Source organism: Euprymna scolopes, chromosome 23 (genome assembly GCF_053919585.1).
Source record: "Euprymna scolopes isolate OS-2025 chromosome 23, ASM5391958v1, whole genome shotgun sequence".
NCBI classification, from domain to species: domain Eukaryota; kingdom Metazoa; phylum Mollusca; class Cephalopoda; order Sepiida; family Sepiolidae; genus Euprymna; species Euprymna scolopes.
Genome location: NC_136504.1, coordinates 27,615,555 through 27,631,833, shown reverse-complemented (window position 1 = coordinate 27,631,833; position 16,279 = coordinate 27,615,555).

Below are 16,279 nucleotides of genomic sequence, written 5' to 3'. Positions count from 1 at the left end.
GCGTGACAGTCATTTATTTATTTTTGCTTGCTTTTTTTATATATGTATTCCGTTTCGTTTTTCACTAAAATATTTTAAAAATAAACGATTTTTTTTTTTTTTTTGACATTGCATGATTCGGGGAGAAATAAATTTGTCGACATACTTATTTGTATCGTCATTTTCTTTTTGAAATACACTGATATATAAAAAAATACGATTTCAAAAAGTAAACCAATGTTTTATTTTAAGAGAACAATGTTTTCTACTTATGTTTATCTGGTATCATATATTTTTAATATTCTCCCTACGTCTGAAAAAAAAATTATTTTTACAAAGATTTTTAGTGAAAACAACACAAAAAGCAATTTTTCAATTGAAGAGTTCGTTTACTTGTAATTCAGAGAATGTTAGCCTCACACCAGTGAAAGGTACGGTACATATATAAAGCTGTCGAGAAGTTGGCCCCAAAACAGTGGGTATTCTCTCCTGATGAACTACCATTATCTGGAAACTGAACTGTAATACCCTACAATTAAAAACACTCTACAACTAATGTACTAATAGAATAATTGCAATAATAAAATGAACAAACGATCTATATCCTGAAACTAGGCGCCGAATGTGAATAAGAAAGAAACAGAAACAGAAAAAGAAAAGGAAAAGAGAGCAAAACAAAATAACGCATGTCAAACAGAAGCCAACTCTTAAACTACTTTCATTTTACCCTCTTCAAATAATTTTACTCTGTTTAAATCAATTCAATTCAAATCCAGTGAATTCAAATAAATCAATTCAAATAACATTATCTAATGCATACAGTACTATTCTTGTTAATTTTATACGTAATGATAATATCTTTAAATGAGAAAATTAAACTGAAATTTTTCAACCGTAATTATTCGTGTAAGTAAATTGTAAAACTAAATCTAGGTGTATTAATAAAACGTGTTATTAAATTTATAATACTAATTATAATACTTTACTGAAAATATCAAAAGATTAATAATAATAATAATAATAATAATAATAATAATAATAATAATTTGAAAACAGTTGTTTGAATAACCGTAACCCTAACACTAACCCAACTCAACAGACAAATCATCAAGCATTTTTTTCTTTTTCATTTTAAATTCGTATCGTTATATTTTATCTTCGTATTACCGTGTGTATATATATATATATGTATATATATATATATATATATATATATATATATATATATATATATAAATAATTGCCCACTCAATAATGATTGCATCCATAAATATGTTATATATTCATGCACAATTACTGAGCTCCCACGCAATCCACCCATAACAGACACTAATATTTCCTCTTCAAGTTATCCTTCTTCCCCTCCTCCATCTGATATAGTTACTAATCCAATATACTCGAGCAGCCCCCCATCTACAATCATACAACTAGCAATAATAATAAAAATAATAATAATAATAATAATAATAATAATAATAATAATATTTCTCCTAACAGCCATCCTAACACTAAAAACACTCATTATCCCCTCCAAAATAGTCCTCGTACAATCATTGTCCCACCATTTGTTGAACACTATGAACAAAATTCGAACTATTTAACTAATATAAATCAGCAAATTAATATTAATATCAGACCTCGAGCTTTTAATAAAGTACATACATATATCGGCGCTACTTCAACATTAATTAAGAAAAGAATATCAAACCACATTTCTTCTTTCAACAACCATAATTCTAATAATAACCAAGGAACTTCTCTAACGACTTTAATTAAAAAACTTAATTCTAATAATACCCCCTTCTCAATCAAATGGACTATCATAAAAAAATTAAGTCTTATAATCCAGGCTCTAAGTCATGTCGCCTCTGCACAACCGAAGCTATAACTATAATTACTTCCCCTCAAAGTAACAATATAATAAATTTTAAAAACGAACTAATATTCTTCTGTAAACATAATCCAAATTTAATTATGGTAATTTTGAAATTATATAGTTATTACTTTAATTTTTCAGATAAACATATAATTTTTCTTTAACATTATCGCTTTTTCTACATACTTTCTTAATACTTTATAACTTAATAATCCTTTATCTTAATTCTTTATTTCTTTATTTCTTCTTTGCTTGGCCGGTTTTTTATCTGCAATTTCCGTTTTAGTCTTTAAATATTCCTATCTAATATATCAATCTACCCACACAGACATATCCTGTATGTATATTTACTTATATTTTACTATATGCATTTACTTATATACTTACTTGCTTAATCCGGAATTTGCAGATACCGGGCATCCTCTTCCCTAAATATCTTTTGATTTTTTTATTTAATATTTTATTTTTTATTTATTTATTTATTCCATTTAGTGTTTTTTAACAACTCTTGCTGACATTTTCTGGACTAATAACCTGTATATTTCAGTTTACCTATTTTTTTTTGCCCTACATTTTCTGCGTTTTTTAACATCATTTTGTCTGGGTCATTTTGAAATTTGCTTTTCTATTTTATATTTAATTCTATCTCCATTTAATTTTTTTCATCTTCTTCTTCACTGGTTTGTTTTCTCTTCTTCTTCCCTGATCTTTCTTAATTACATTATGTCTCGGCAGCCGTGTCAAACGCATATCTTTTTTTATTATTATTAATATTATTGGAATTTTTTCCCTTTTCTTTGTACATATTTGTGAATTATTCCATGGATTTCGGCCTTTTGGATTATTTTGGACCATCTTCCAATTACGTGATTTCCTTGGATTTTACTTGTGGGAATGGAAATTCAATTAACTTTCTTGGATTTATTCTTTTGGATTTTACCGTCATTGGATAATTTACCTTTCACCAGACTATCCATTCACGTGAAATAACCTTTTCCTTCACCATATTCCCTCTGCTTCACTGTTTGTTATCAAGTAAGATCTATGACTTACTTGCAGTTTCATCAAATACTTTTGTATGACAAAATCCGATCCCGCATTTTGCTAATTCCTACACTCTGATGAGAAGGAAAGTATTTCTTCGAAACTCCGCAGATTAAGGACTATTCACTTAGCAAGTGTTTCCTTTTCAGATTAAATATGTTTTTACTCTTTTTCAAAGTGTTTTTTAACATGTTTTATTAACTGTTTGCTCTTATATATATATATATATATATATATATATATATATATATGGGGGGGTTTTGCGTGTGTGTGCTGTGTGTGCATTTGTGTACATATATATAAAAATATGTTTATATATGTATGCATATGTGTATGTATGTATGTGTGTGTGTATATATATACGTATTTACACTCGTGAGCAAAAAAAAATGGGCCAAACAAATTTTATTGCACTAAATGCTATATTGAACAAAGGGCAAGTGAACACGAAAACTTAAACAAGACTAATAACACAGAACAAGGCATTTACTTTAATAAATGTTTATGATGGAATCGCATTCCCTTGTAAATTTTTTTTAAAGATCAATCCTTTTAGATATGCTCTCAACCAAAGTGAAACAATGTGAAGAGGAGATGATATTCCGTTCGTTCAGCCTCTAACTGTTTGTCATTGTTCTCAAAAGTTCTTCTGGCCAATAAACGAGATATTATGGACCAAATATTCTCGTTTGTGTTTAAATCGGAGCCTTGACCTGGCCAAAATATCACATTAATTGAATTATCAGAAAACCAGTTTCTTGTGACTTTAGCAGTGTGTGCAGGGCCATTATCATGTTGAAAAATAATGTTCTGGGATATTCCCACCTTCTGAATATTTGGTAACAGTCCTGTTTCTAATATTCGAATGTATTCCTTTGCATTGATTGACTTCTCACATCTAATAAGTTCCCCAACTCCTGCTACCATTATTCCTCCATTCCCGTATTTAACTGTCGTTTTTATGCAACTTGGTGAAAATCATTCTCCAGTTCTTAGATTGCACCGTTCAGGACCATCGGGAGTATCACTAACAAGACAAAATCTTGATTCATCTAATCAGAAAACATTCCTAAACCAGTCTGTATCTTTCTTGCCATAACACGATAAAAATCTCTTTCTATCATTTATGTTCTTGGATAAAAATAGCTTCATTCCACACTTTTTAAAAGAAAATCCCATTTCTTTCATCCATTTTAATATTGTATATCTAGAAAGAGAATTTCCAGCCCCTGTTTTTAATTCTTTGCTATGGTCAACATATGGTTTTCTTTCGATCCTTCAATATAGTTAATTTAAGACTGTGGCCGTCCTTCAAAGTGGATGATCTAGGGCGACCAGATCCAGATATCCCTTTTACCAAGCGTTCGACTTCGAACCTTCGACCAATTCGCTTCACTACAGAAAGATATGTTTTCACATTTTTCTTCTTAAAATATAAAAAATCTGCTTGTAAACTAGTCTCGACTACCTTAAACCTGCAATTCGGTTTTTTATATCCTCGCCAAGTCTTACCATTTTAGTATCAATTTTTCCACTTATTATTATATGCTATAATAGTGATGATCTGCAAAATAGAAATTTTCAGTTAAAATTAACAAAAACTCACGGAAAAATATTGAAAAATCGATTTCTTCCTTCTTTCACTCTTAGCCCATTACTTTTTGCTCATAAGTGTATAGTATATTCATAGAAAAATATTGAAAAATCGATTTCTTCCTGCTTTTACGCTTGGCCCATTTTTTTTTTCTTTTTTGCTCATGAGTGTATATTTATGCATATATGTATCTATATTAATTGTTGTGGGAGGATACGTGTATATATATATATATATATATATATATATATATATATATATATATATATATATATATATATATATATACGTGTATATATGTATATAGGGGCTAGTGAGAGGCGAGTACAAAGTCGTAGCATTCCTTCTGAAACCAAGCCTAGGTCTCTTTGGACTTGTAGACCGGCACCAGCTCTTCTCTGGCAGCGACCACCTGGTTGCACCAGGAGATCACCGCATTCTTCAGTACATCCAGGTACTCTTTGATGTGTACTTTCAAGCCGACTTCGAAGATGTGAGGTAGAATGGTGTGGCCCTCACTTGAAACCACACCAAAGACCATAACTGTGACCGGAAACTTTGTTTTCATCACCCTGGGCACGTCCCTTTTATTAATGGCAATCCAACGATGGTTTTGGCTGTTGTGCACAGGGTTCTAGCAGAAGTTTATTTCGTCTGAAAAGAACCAGAGTACGTTTGGCTTCTTGGGATGTTTCAGTTTGTTGAGTAACCTGACGGACTTGACGAGTCTGAGATTTTTTTGTGTTATCAATCAAAATCTGGCTTGTTTGGCACCTGTAGGACTTACACTCCAAGTCCTTCACACATGCATTCACAGTCGTGTGTGAAACGCGCGCATCTCTGGCAGTCTGTCGAATAGACCGCTGGGGAGTTTCACCGATGATTTACTGGACGTTTTTGAGCGACCCTTTGGTCCGGGTCTTCATGATGGTGTCCTCGAACTTGGGCTTCCGCTCCACCACATCGAAAGGGTCTTCCAATTCGTTGAGCTGTGCCCTAACGCGTTGAAACGTCCGGATTTGCATTTTGAAGGTGCTGGCAATAGTCCTGTTGTCATAACTTGGATCGGTGGAGAGCATGAGTTGTAGAGCGGCGCATCTCAGATCTCACTTTCAGACATGATAGAAGGCTCCTATCGCTCTCGAGATTTGTACACAACTAGTAAATAGTCTGCAACAAAAAAAATGAACGTTTGTCATTAAGCGGAAATGGAATCTTGTCATCTTTTCTAGTGAGACAATTTTATCATACCACCCTATATATATATATATATATATATATATATATATATATATATATATATATATATATATATTGTTTTTAAAATATAATATATGGGGGTACTAAATTGGTTAAAGGGGAAATTATTCCTAACTATCATTAAGGTAAAAATGCACTTTCGTAAATAATTGAATTCATTCAAAAAGTATCGCGAAAACAAAACCAAATAACATCTAAGTAAATCACGATATATCCAAATAGTCGTGCGGGATGGATGAGTGGTAAGAGTCTAGGCTCCTTACCGTGGGGTCCTCATTTCGAGTCTCGCTAAATTCAGCCACTCTGATGAGTCGTAGACGACGAAACATGTGTCAGTGGATAATTATATTTTAAAACAATATATATGCAGCTCCCCATATGGGGGGACCAAATTGGTTAAAGAGAAAATTATTCCCAACTCGCATTTAGGTAAAAATGCAGTTTCGTAAATAATTGAATTTATTAAAAACGTATCACAAAAACAAATATATATATATATATATATATATATATATATATATATATATATATATATATATATATTATAAATAATAGCAAACAGGCGGTAACATATAACACAGGGGGAGAGAACGAGATAACTCATTATAAACAACTTTTTCTGGGTCCCAATGAAATTTAAAATTCTATATAAACATTTTACCCATTTTCGACATCGAGTTTTTAATGTACTAAAAGCACTAAAAGCGGAAGAAATAACAATGACACTAAAGAATGACAACCATAATGATTAACTAAATATGCAAAAATTAAGAGATAAAAAACAAGACTTTTACTCGAAAAATAAAATTATATACTGGCTGGGAATAAACGAATGACATGATTATCGAAGTACTTCACTTTGGAATGCATAGGCTAAAATAAAATATTCTACTATTTGCCAAATGTTTCAGAAGTGAGAATATGATGCTTTCTCTAAGGTAAAACTCGTGTTTTCGGTAGAGTCTCGAAATATAATATTTCATTTAACAAAGTATTCATAGAAATTGACTTCTGCTGGTGTTCAACCCTGTTGCGCACGTTGGGAAAACGACATTAAAAAAGACGGAAAATAATTTTCAAAAACCGATCATTGTGTAACAGAGCGTGGGCATGCGTATTGCAGCAGCACCAGCAGCAGCAGTAGCAGCAGAAACAGCTAACGTATGCAAATGACTGAGCCGCGTGCGAGGTGATGTCACAACGAGGAAGAAGGAAGGAATAGGATTATAAAAGAGAAAAACGTAGCCGAAAAGGATAGAGATGCACCTGGTATTGAGTTTAGAAAGCTAAAGAAATAGATTAATTATAATTCCCGCTCACGGGTTAGCGATAATATATATATATATATATATATATATATATATATATATATATATATATATATGTGTGTGTGTGTGTGTGTGTGTGTGTGTGTGTGTGTGTGTGTGTGTGTGTGTGTGTGTGTGTGTGTGTGTGTGTGTGTGTGTGAGAGAGAGCATACGTGTGTATGTGTGTGTCCGTGGGCGAATAAAATTCTAGTTCAATGAAAAAAATTTAAGCAAATCAAAAGACACTTAAAATAAAAGAAAGTTGGAAGATTAATATTCGGCCGTCTTGCTTGTTTCTTCCTCATTGTGGCAGTTAATCTCGACAGACTCGTTTTGTTTGAGTAAGTGTGTGTGCGTTGGCATGGTTCACCGAACAGTGACGAGGGAGCGCCGAGATGGGGTGAGGTTATGTCGGGTGTATTGCTAGATTTACTATGTAAATATAGCACTGTGATGATCAAGAAGATGTCGCTTAAAGAATCGATTATGTCTGACGGTTAATTATGTTCATAGTGTGCTATATATATATATATATATATATATATATATATATATATATATATATATATACTAGCTGTACCCGGCCACGCGTTGCTGTGGCTCAGTTTGTTAAAATGGAACACATGTGAAAGTAGAGAAAAGTTTGATTCTTTTTTTCAAGAGAATGTACAAATTATTTTTTTTAACAGATGTTAAGAAAATAAACAGAAAAATCTTCCATCATTAATTATGCAAAAAAATAAATAAAATGTTGATTTAGTGTTTCAATATGCTTATAAATTACGATAAAACTTGCTGAGTATGCACTGTTTTACGGTTGTTGTAAAAATGGAACGGAAACTTAAATTTCGCTTATTTAATCTTTCTTAATTTTTTAATTGTGCCCCCCAAACGATTATAATCAAAACAGTAACATTCAACAAGTGTACTTTATGTATATAAAACACAAAATGGGTGTTTGTATTACTGTACACATAGATTCGAAAAAGTTGTCAAAAAAACAAATATATAACAAATAAATGCTATCAAAGGCAAGATAAGTTACTTTTCTGCCAAACTGGATATATTTTTTGTGTTTTTATTCAATGTAACATATTTATTCAGCTCGAAAAACATACAGTGTTTACAAATGTCTATTTTAAACAAACATTCGTCCAGCAGTTATATAGTGCTCAAACAAACAAACAGCGAGTCTCATCTTTTTCAGCCAGTTAAATAGCGGGTGAGATTATTTACGACAGTACTCTGCCCAAAGAGGATGGCTTTATATATATATATATATATATATATATATATATATATATATATATATATATATATATATATATAGTAAGTAAGTTACTAACTAGCTCTACCTACGTATTGAGCACTTTTGAAGTAAATACTTAAAGTTTACGCATAAAGTTATACTTTCGTATATTAATTTTATCTGAGTAAATGAAGTAGTTATATATATATATATATATATATAACTACTTAATTTACTCACATAAAATTAATATACGAAAGTATAGATTTATGCGTAAACTATAAGTATTTACTTCAAAAGTGCTCAATACGTAGGTAGAGCTAGTTAGTAACATATATATATATATATATATATATATATATATATATATATATATGCATATGTATATTATTATTCTTACATCAAAGGAATAAACAAAAATCGACATGATACATATATACATACATACATATATATGTGTTTGTGTGTGTATAGAAAGAGAAAGAGACAGAAATATATATATATATATATATATATATATATATATATATATATATATATATATATATATATATATATAGACAGAGAGATCTGATCCAGAAAATGATCATGGCTATGGAATATTTGTTTACATTAAAGCTGGCTCCCCATATAGAAGAGAAATTTCTAGAGAATATCCTAAATTGTCTGACATGTGTTTCAGAGTAGCACTTGCTCACAACACTGCGTTCATATTTACTTTCTATCGCCCTCATAACAGTGAAGTGTACTATCATTGAAAGTATATCTGAGAAAATTGACCACATCCTGTCTGCTCATCCCTCGGCTAACATTCACGTATGTGGAGACTTCAATATTCACAATGTTGAATGGCTAGCCCACTCAAGCAAGACAGATGATGAGATGAGGTACTGTCCTGATTTCTCTATTGCTTATGGCATAACACAAATTGTTCACAAACTCACACGTATGCCCGACACTGACAGACATTATGAAAGCCTTCTAGATCTTTTTCGTTTCTTTTTTTTTTTTTTTTTTTTTTTTTTTAGAACTTGTCCAGAACTGTACTCATCTTCTGTTTTGTTTCCATTTGGGATCTCCAAGCCACTCAGTTGTCTCGGTTAAGTTAAAAACAAAATATAATAAAGCCTTAGATCTCTTCATCATACAGTATATCGACTGGGATAACTTTGAAACTTTTATCTAATTTATAAAACTCAATATGTTTGTCCGTCTGTCTCCATATTTTCAAACTCTTTCTCTTCCGAAACTAAAAGTCGCAGAGCATTCTTTTTTGGGTCTTTAACCGGTAAAAATAGTTTTTTTAACTGGCGAAAAGGAGGTCAAAATTGAAAAAAAATCGTTATACATTTTGTACATTTATCTTAGTTTATTTTTAATCAGTTCCTATGCGTGTCACGTCGGTACAGTGGTAGCGTCAACAGCTTCGAATGCTACGGTTTTGCTTTCGGTTTCGATTCTAGCTAATGGCATCCAAATACTTCTTTCTTTCGTACTTTTGAAATCACGACTCTATAATAAAATATACGAAATCTGGACAAATTAAAATATCATACCTTCTTCCCGCTAGTATCAGATATAACTCTGCCTTCTATGTTTAAAAACAAGTGTCTGATATGGTATCAGACCTGACGGAATCGTTAATTGTCGGTATAGACCGCTTTATACCCCCGAAGAAATTTCAGGAAAAGACTAAGAGCCAACCGATTTTTACTCCAGAATGATATCAACTAAATAGTTGTTTTTAAACTAAAGTTATGTTTTATACTGCCAGTAACTGTAAAAGAGTAATAAAGAATGCGAAAGATTCGTATGCTCAGTCCATCAAGTAAAAAGTAGCTGAGCAGCGGCTTGGTTCCCATCAGTTTTGGCAAATAACAGAGTCCAGAACGGAAGTGGGTCCTCTATCCTAATAACTATCATCAATGGACCTGAGATATTCTCGTTAGCATCTGACAAAGCAAAACTCTTTGCCAAAAACTTTGCAGCAAATTCGACCCTTTGCGACCAAAACTACCCACCCCCTGTATTTCCTCCTGTGACTGAAAACACTATGCGTCATACAAATATATGTGCACGATGTTGCTAAGTATATTCAAAGCCTTTGCTTCCAATAAAACAACTGACCCCGATGGTATTCCAATCATAGTGCTCAGAAAGCTTCAAACGGAATTAGCTTCCATACTGTTTAAATGCTACCTTAAGGAGAAATGTTTCCTAACACCCTGGAAAACTTCATCAGTTTGCTCTGTATTTAAAAATTTCTGAGATAGCTTCTCAGTACAGAAGAATGTGTGCCATGAGTAAGTGGCTGAAATCAGTAATAAATAGAGAAGTGGTCAATGACCTCAGCAAAAATAACCTACTCAGTGGCATGCAATATGAATTCCGTTCTGCTAGATCTACAGCTGATGAGCTACCTGTAATATCACATAAGATTAGTGAATCTCTCAATAAAGGCTCCGTTTCGAGAGCTGTAGCTCTGAACATATCAAAGGATTTTGATAGAGTATGGAAGAAAGTTCTACTTTACAAGATTTCCAGCTACGGGATAGCTGGAAATGTCTTCTCAATTATCAAATCTTTTCTCTCTAATAGGCTTATAAGAGTGTTTGTCGATGGGGTGAAATCAGAATCCCATAGTATCAACGCTGGTGTCCCTCCTGGGCCCAACTCTCTTCCTGATCTTCATCGATGACCTCCTAAATCACATTCTTAGATCATTCGTAGACATTTATGCAGACAATACCACAGTCCATGGCAACACTTTAAAGGCCAGCAATGAGCAGGTCTTTCTGATCTTAAGCACGTAATGCAATGAGGAGGTGGGTCGCTGGCTTCTAATCTTAAGCACGTAATGCAATGAGGAGGGGGGTCGCTGGCTAATTTTAATGCAAGTTTATCTCATCATAATGATTCTGACCCCCATGAGGCCCCAACTGGAATGAATAGCTCTCGTCTTGCGGAAGCATCATGTCTTGACAAGCTTCTGGAATTGACCTTCACTCTTGATCTGAAAAGGAACATATACATCAAATCTGTTGCCAACATCGCGGGAAAAATAGTTGTATCACTCTACCGCTCCCATGGGTATTCTTTAACGTCATATATGATGTCATATTATCGACGTCATAACAGAAAACTTCATATATAACGTCATAACATATACGTTTCGACGTGGAAACGCCAGTTTTTACAGTTAGACTATATATACAGTAGAACTCCGGGAGCCGGCATTAAAACTTAGTAACAAAATACAGTACAGTATAAAATACACATGTATATAATAAAATAACATCATAAATAACACCATAAGGCGGGGCAAATATTTCAACCAGGGGCATGAAAACATAGTACTCCACGTTGTAACCTGAAAAAAACGTATCCTTGCGCCGCCGTATCCTGGGGTTCTAATATATATATATATATATATATATATATATATATATATATATATATATATATATATATAAAGCTGAACGTCTGTGTGTGTGTCTGGTCACGAATAGGCTCCAATATGGTTGACTATTACAGAAAACTGATCACATATAATGATAGATGTATCGAGACACAGAATGGGCATGTTTGATCTGGTATAATGATGATTCATTAAAATTGTGGGGTCTGCGTACGCGCCTTGTCCACAAAGTATGGAAATAAAAAATAAAAAAAAGACGTTTACAAGTGCTTTTGATATAGATGTACATAAGAATACTTTGATAAATATGTTTTAACTTAAATAAGGATGGTATAATAAAATTGTGGGGTCTGCGTTCGCGCCTGGCCTCCATAGAATGGAAATAGGCACAAACTTTAATAAAGACTTTTCATATCTATCTGCGTAAATATACTTTGATAATTATGTCTCAGTTTGAAGAAATATGGTGTAATAAAATTATGGGGTGTTCGTTCGCGCCTGACCTCCACAGAATGGAAATATGTCACAAAGTTTAAGAAGGTTTTTTAATATAGATCCAGAGAATATTGTGATAAGTCTTTCAGTGTGAACAGGTATGGTATAATAAATTATGGGGTTTATCTATTTTATTTTTACTTTCATCATATTTTGCTTTGGTTTTGATACCCCCAAATTCGAAGCTATCTCTTTAAAACCCTTCCTTTTCATAACCTATCATACTTTCATAAATCAGAGTACATTTTCTGTAGGCTGTTTTTGAACCCAGTCAACAACGGGTACTTATGCTAGTATATATATATATATATATATATATATATATATATATATATATATATATATATATATATATATATACAAAGGCTTCCTTTCTAGGGCCATTGCTCTTGACATATCAAAGATTCCCAGCTACGGTATAACTGGAAATGTTTTCTCAATCATTAAATCATTTCTTTCCGATAGGCTCATAAGAGTAGTGGTTGATGGGCAGAAATCAGAGGCCCACAGTATAAATGCTGGAGTCCCTCAGGGGTCCATCCTGGGCCCAACTCTCTTCCTGATCTACATCAGTGATCTCCCAAAACACATACTTAAATCATTCGTTGACATCTATGCTGATGACACGACCATCTATGGCAACACATCAAAGGCCGTAAAGGACAAAGTTCTCTCTGATTCTCTCTCCTCTGATCTTGAGCAAGTGGTACAGTGGGGGAAGAGGTGGCTGGTTATTTTTAATGCATCTAAAACCAGCCTTCTATCTTTACATCACCAACGCTTTGATTCCCATCTGGCATCAATTGAAATGGATGGTTCTCGTCTTGGAGAAGCTCCATATTTTGACAAGCTTCTGAGTTTTACCTTTACTCCTTGTCTGAAATGGAACACGTACATCAAGTTTGTTACCCAGGTCGCTGGGAAAATGGTAGGATCCTTCTACCGTTCCAGAAGATATCTCACTGCTGATGCAATTCTCTATCTATATAAAAGCCAAGTACGTTCAAGGATGGATTACTGCTACTACATCTGGCCGGAGCTGCTAAAAACAGCCTATCCTGCCTTGACAGAGTACAAAATAGACTTCGTGGCTTAGTGGGGGGTGCCCTTTTCTCTTCCCTGCAACCTCTCTCCCACAGGAGAGACGTTGCGAGTATGTCTTTGTTTTATCGTTATTTCCATGGCAAGTGTTCGTCCGAGCTCCAATCTTTGGTGCTCTCTCGCCAATCTTTCACGATAAACACCCGTCTATCTGAAACCACTGTCAGTAATTTTCCCCACTCTTTATCTATGCCTAAACCAAAACGTACTTTCTCAGAAGTACACGCCTATGGAACTCTGTTCCGTCTGCCTGTTTCCCACCTGACTACAACTTGGATGTCATCAAGTCCAACATAAACAAATTCCCGATGAATCGCCCCCCTTAAGTAAGGCACTTTATCAAATCTCCACGTCTAACGATTACTACGATACTATCCCATTGATTACTGTACACGCAATAACCCTTATCCCCGAGTGGCTTCCGAGCCTTGATAAGTGGTGACCTCCATGTATAAAAACATATATATATGTACATATATATGTGTGCGTGTGTGTATGTGTGTGTGTGTGTGTGTGTGTGTGTGTGTGTGTGTGTGTGTGTGTGTGTGTGTGTGTGTGTGTGTAGTGTGTAAGCGAGTTCATCCGGTGTTTCCCATGTTGAAATATGAGATAGCATTATCTGCAAAATATATTAAAAAGACTAAAATGTAACCGCATATTGTCGGCCTGATATCAATATAACACATTTTATTCGCATATATGTTATACAAATATCTTAACATTTGTCACAGATAAAAGATGATGTATTAATATCGCGGGCCTAAACGAACGCGAAAAAAAATCTGTTTATACATTAAATATTGTGTTATGTTATTTCCGTTAGATATTACTAAATGTAGAATTATCTTCATAAAAATCCAATTAGTATTATGCAACTAAAATTGAGAAAATCATGCTTTAATGTGTTTACGCTATGTGAAAGAAACAAAATTGCCATATAATTTGGCCTGATGTCGTGTTTAACTAACAATGAGACTCAAATTTTAACTCGAAATGATTACTCTTTTTAAAATATTTATTAATGATAATATAATTTTATAATATTTAACAAAATTAACAGCTTACACCGTTTTTAATGCGTACACATATTTTTTTTTCTAGCGATGTTTATAAATTATCTTTTAGAGTTATAGAGTTGTCTATGATTTTGAGTAGATGTTCATTAGATTATTATTAATCGATGGCCTTGGTGGAGGTGTGCACTTTCTGAGTGCCATTTTTTTTATTTTTTTTTTTTTTTTTAGATTTGTGTAAGATTAAAGATCACCTGTCGTAGTACAATTGTTAGTGAGTTAATCTCTGCAGCTGTTGCCAGGTAGTTTATTCTCTGGATTGGTGACTGTGTTCCAAGCCTGTCTGGGCTAAGCAAACGTTGCGCTGGTGCCGAAACGTCTAAGAAAGAACAATTAAACGCAGACACGTTTATACGTGCATATCTTTGTAGATATGTGCCGATTATGTGAATGTGTGTCAGTGTGGAAAAATAAAAGAAAGCGAAAAAAGAAAGAAAGAAAAAGTGGAAGAGAAAGGAAGAAAAAGGAATTTAAAAAAAAAAAGAGAGAAAAAAGACCTATAATATAAAAGAAGGAAAGGGGTGGAAAAGGAAAGAAAAATAACGTGAAAAGGTAAGAAGTGTGTATAATATAATCCATCTTTTTATTTATACACCTATAATGTTTTGTTTTGTGTATTAATATTCATATTTAAACCGTTTTTTTCTATTTATTTAAAAGAAAATACGACTTTATTATATATGGGTCGATGAATTGCATTCATCTGCAAAAGATCTGGCTAATTTGCACATTCTTTTAAACCTTCATTTTAATTAATTTCCTTTTAGTTTTTTCGGTTTTCTTATGAGAAAATAATCTTTAGTTAACTATTACGTTCAATTATATCCATGCAGATATTCTACATGATTTATACTTGCGTAGTATTTGCAGAAAAAGATTATAGTAAACACAAACCTTTTTCTATATAGATTCATGTATGCGCATATATATATATATTTATTTTAAGAATTGGCCTTCCAAACCCCTCTATCAGTTTTTGGTCTACAGACATGAAACTTAATATATAGGGTATTCGAACCCATGCGAAAGTTTATATTTGGGTTTTAGCTGGGGAAAATCGGTGCAAAAGTTTTAAGAATTAAAGAAATGGAATTTGCCAGGTGAAGGTCGAACGACGGCATTACGAATGTACATGTGTAACGTAATAACTATGAGAACATGTTTTAATTTTTAGCCGAAAATGTATGTGTGTGTGTGTGTGAGGACACTTCTCAACATATATGCTCAACTGATTTTTGTTCTACAGACTTTAAATCTGGTATATAGGATATTCAGACATGTGGAAAAATTTTTTATCCGTTTTCATCCGGGAAAAAGGGTTGCTAAGGAGTCAAAATTGAAAAATTCGTACGCTGGAGACCACCGGATTTTTATCTGTTTTCAACTGTGTCACGACTGTACATGTTATGTCAACACAAGGAAGCTCTCATATTTCACGACCGCGCATGCGCAGTCGTGACATAGTTGAAAACAGATAAAAATCCGGTTGTATCCAACGTACGAATTTTTCAATTATGACTCTCAAATATGAGTTGAATTGAAAATGCTCTTTAAAAGTCTTGCCAAGCTGGTGTAATGGTTATTGTATTTGACTCACTGTCTTTAGGTTTGGGTTTTGGTCTGAGCTCGAGTATTTTTTTTTTACTTGTAAGAAGTGAACTTATAAGTAGGGTTGAAAACACTTTTTAAAGATCATGGAAAGCTGGCCTAATGGTTATTGTACTTGGCTTACTGTTTTTAAATTTTGGTTTCGATCTCAGCTCGATCAATTTTTTTTATTTACAAGAAGTGAACTGTTTAGAAAACAAAAACTCACGTACACGTGTCTCAGTTTCTTTCCGTCTTTTTACTTCATTTTTTAAAAGGAATTTTATGTTACGTTT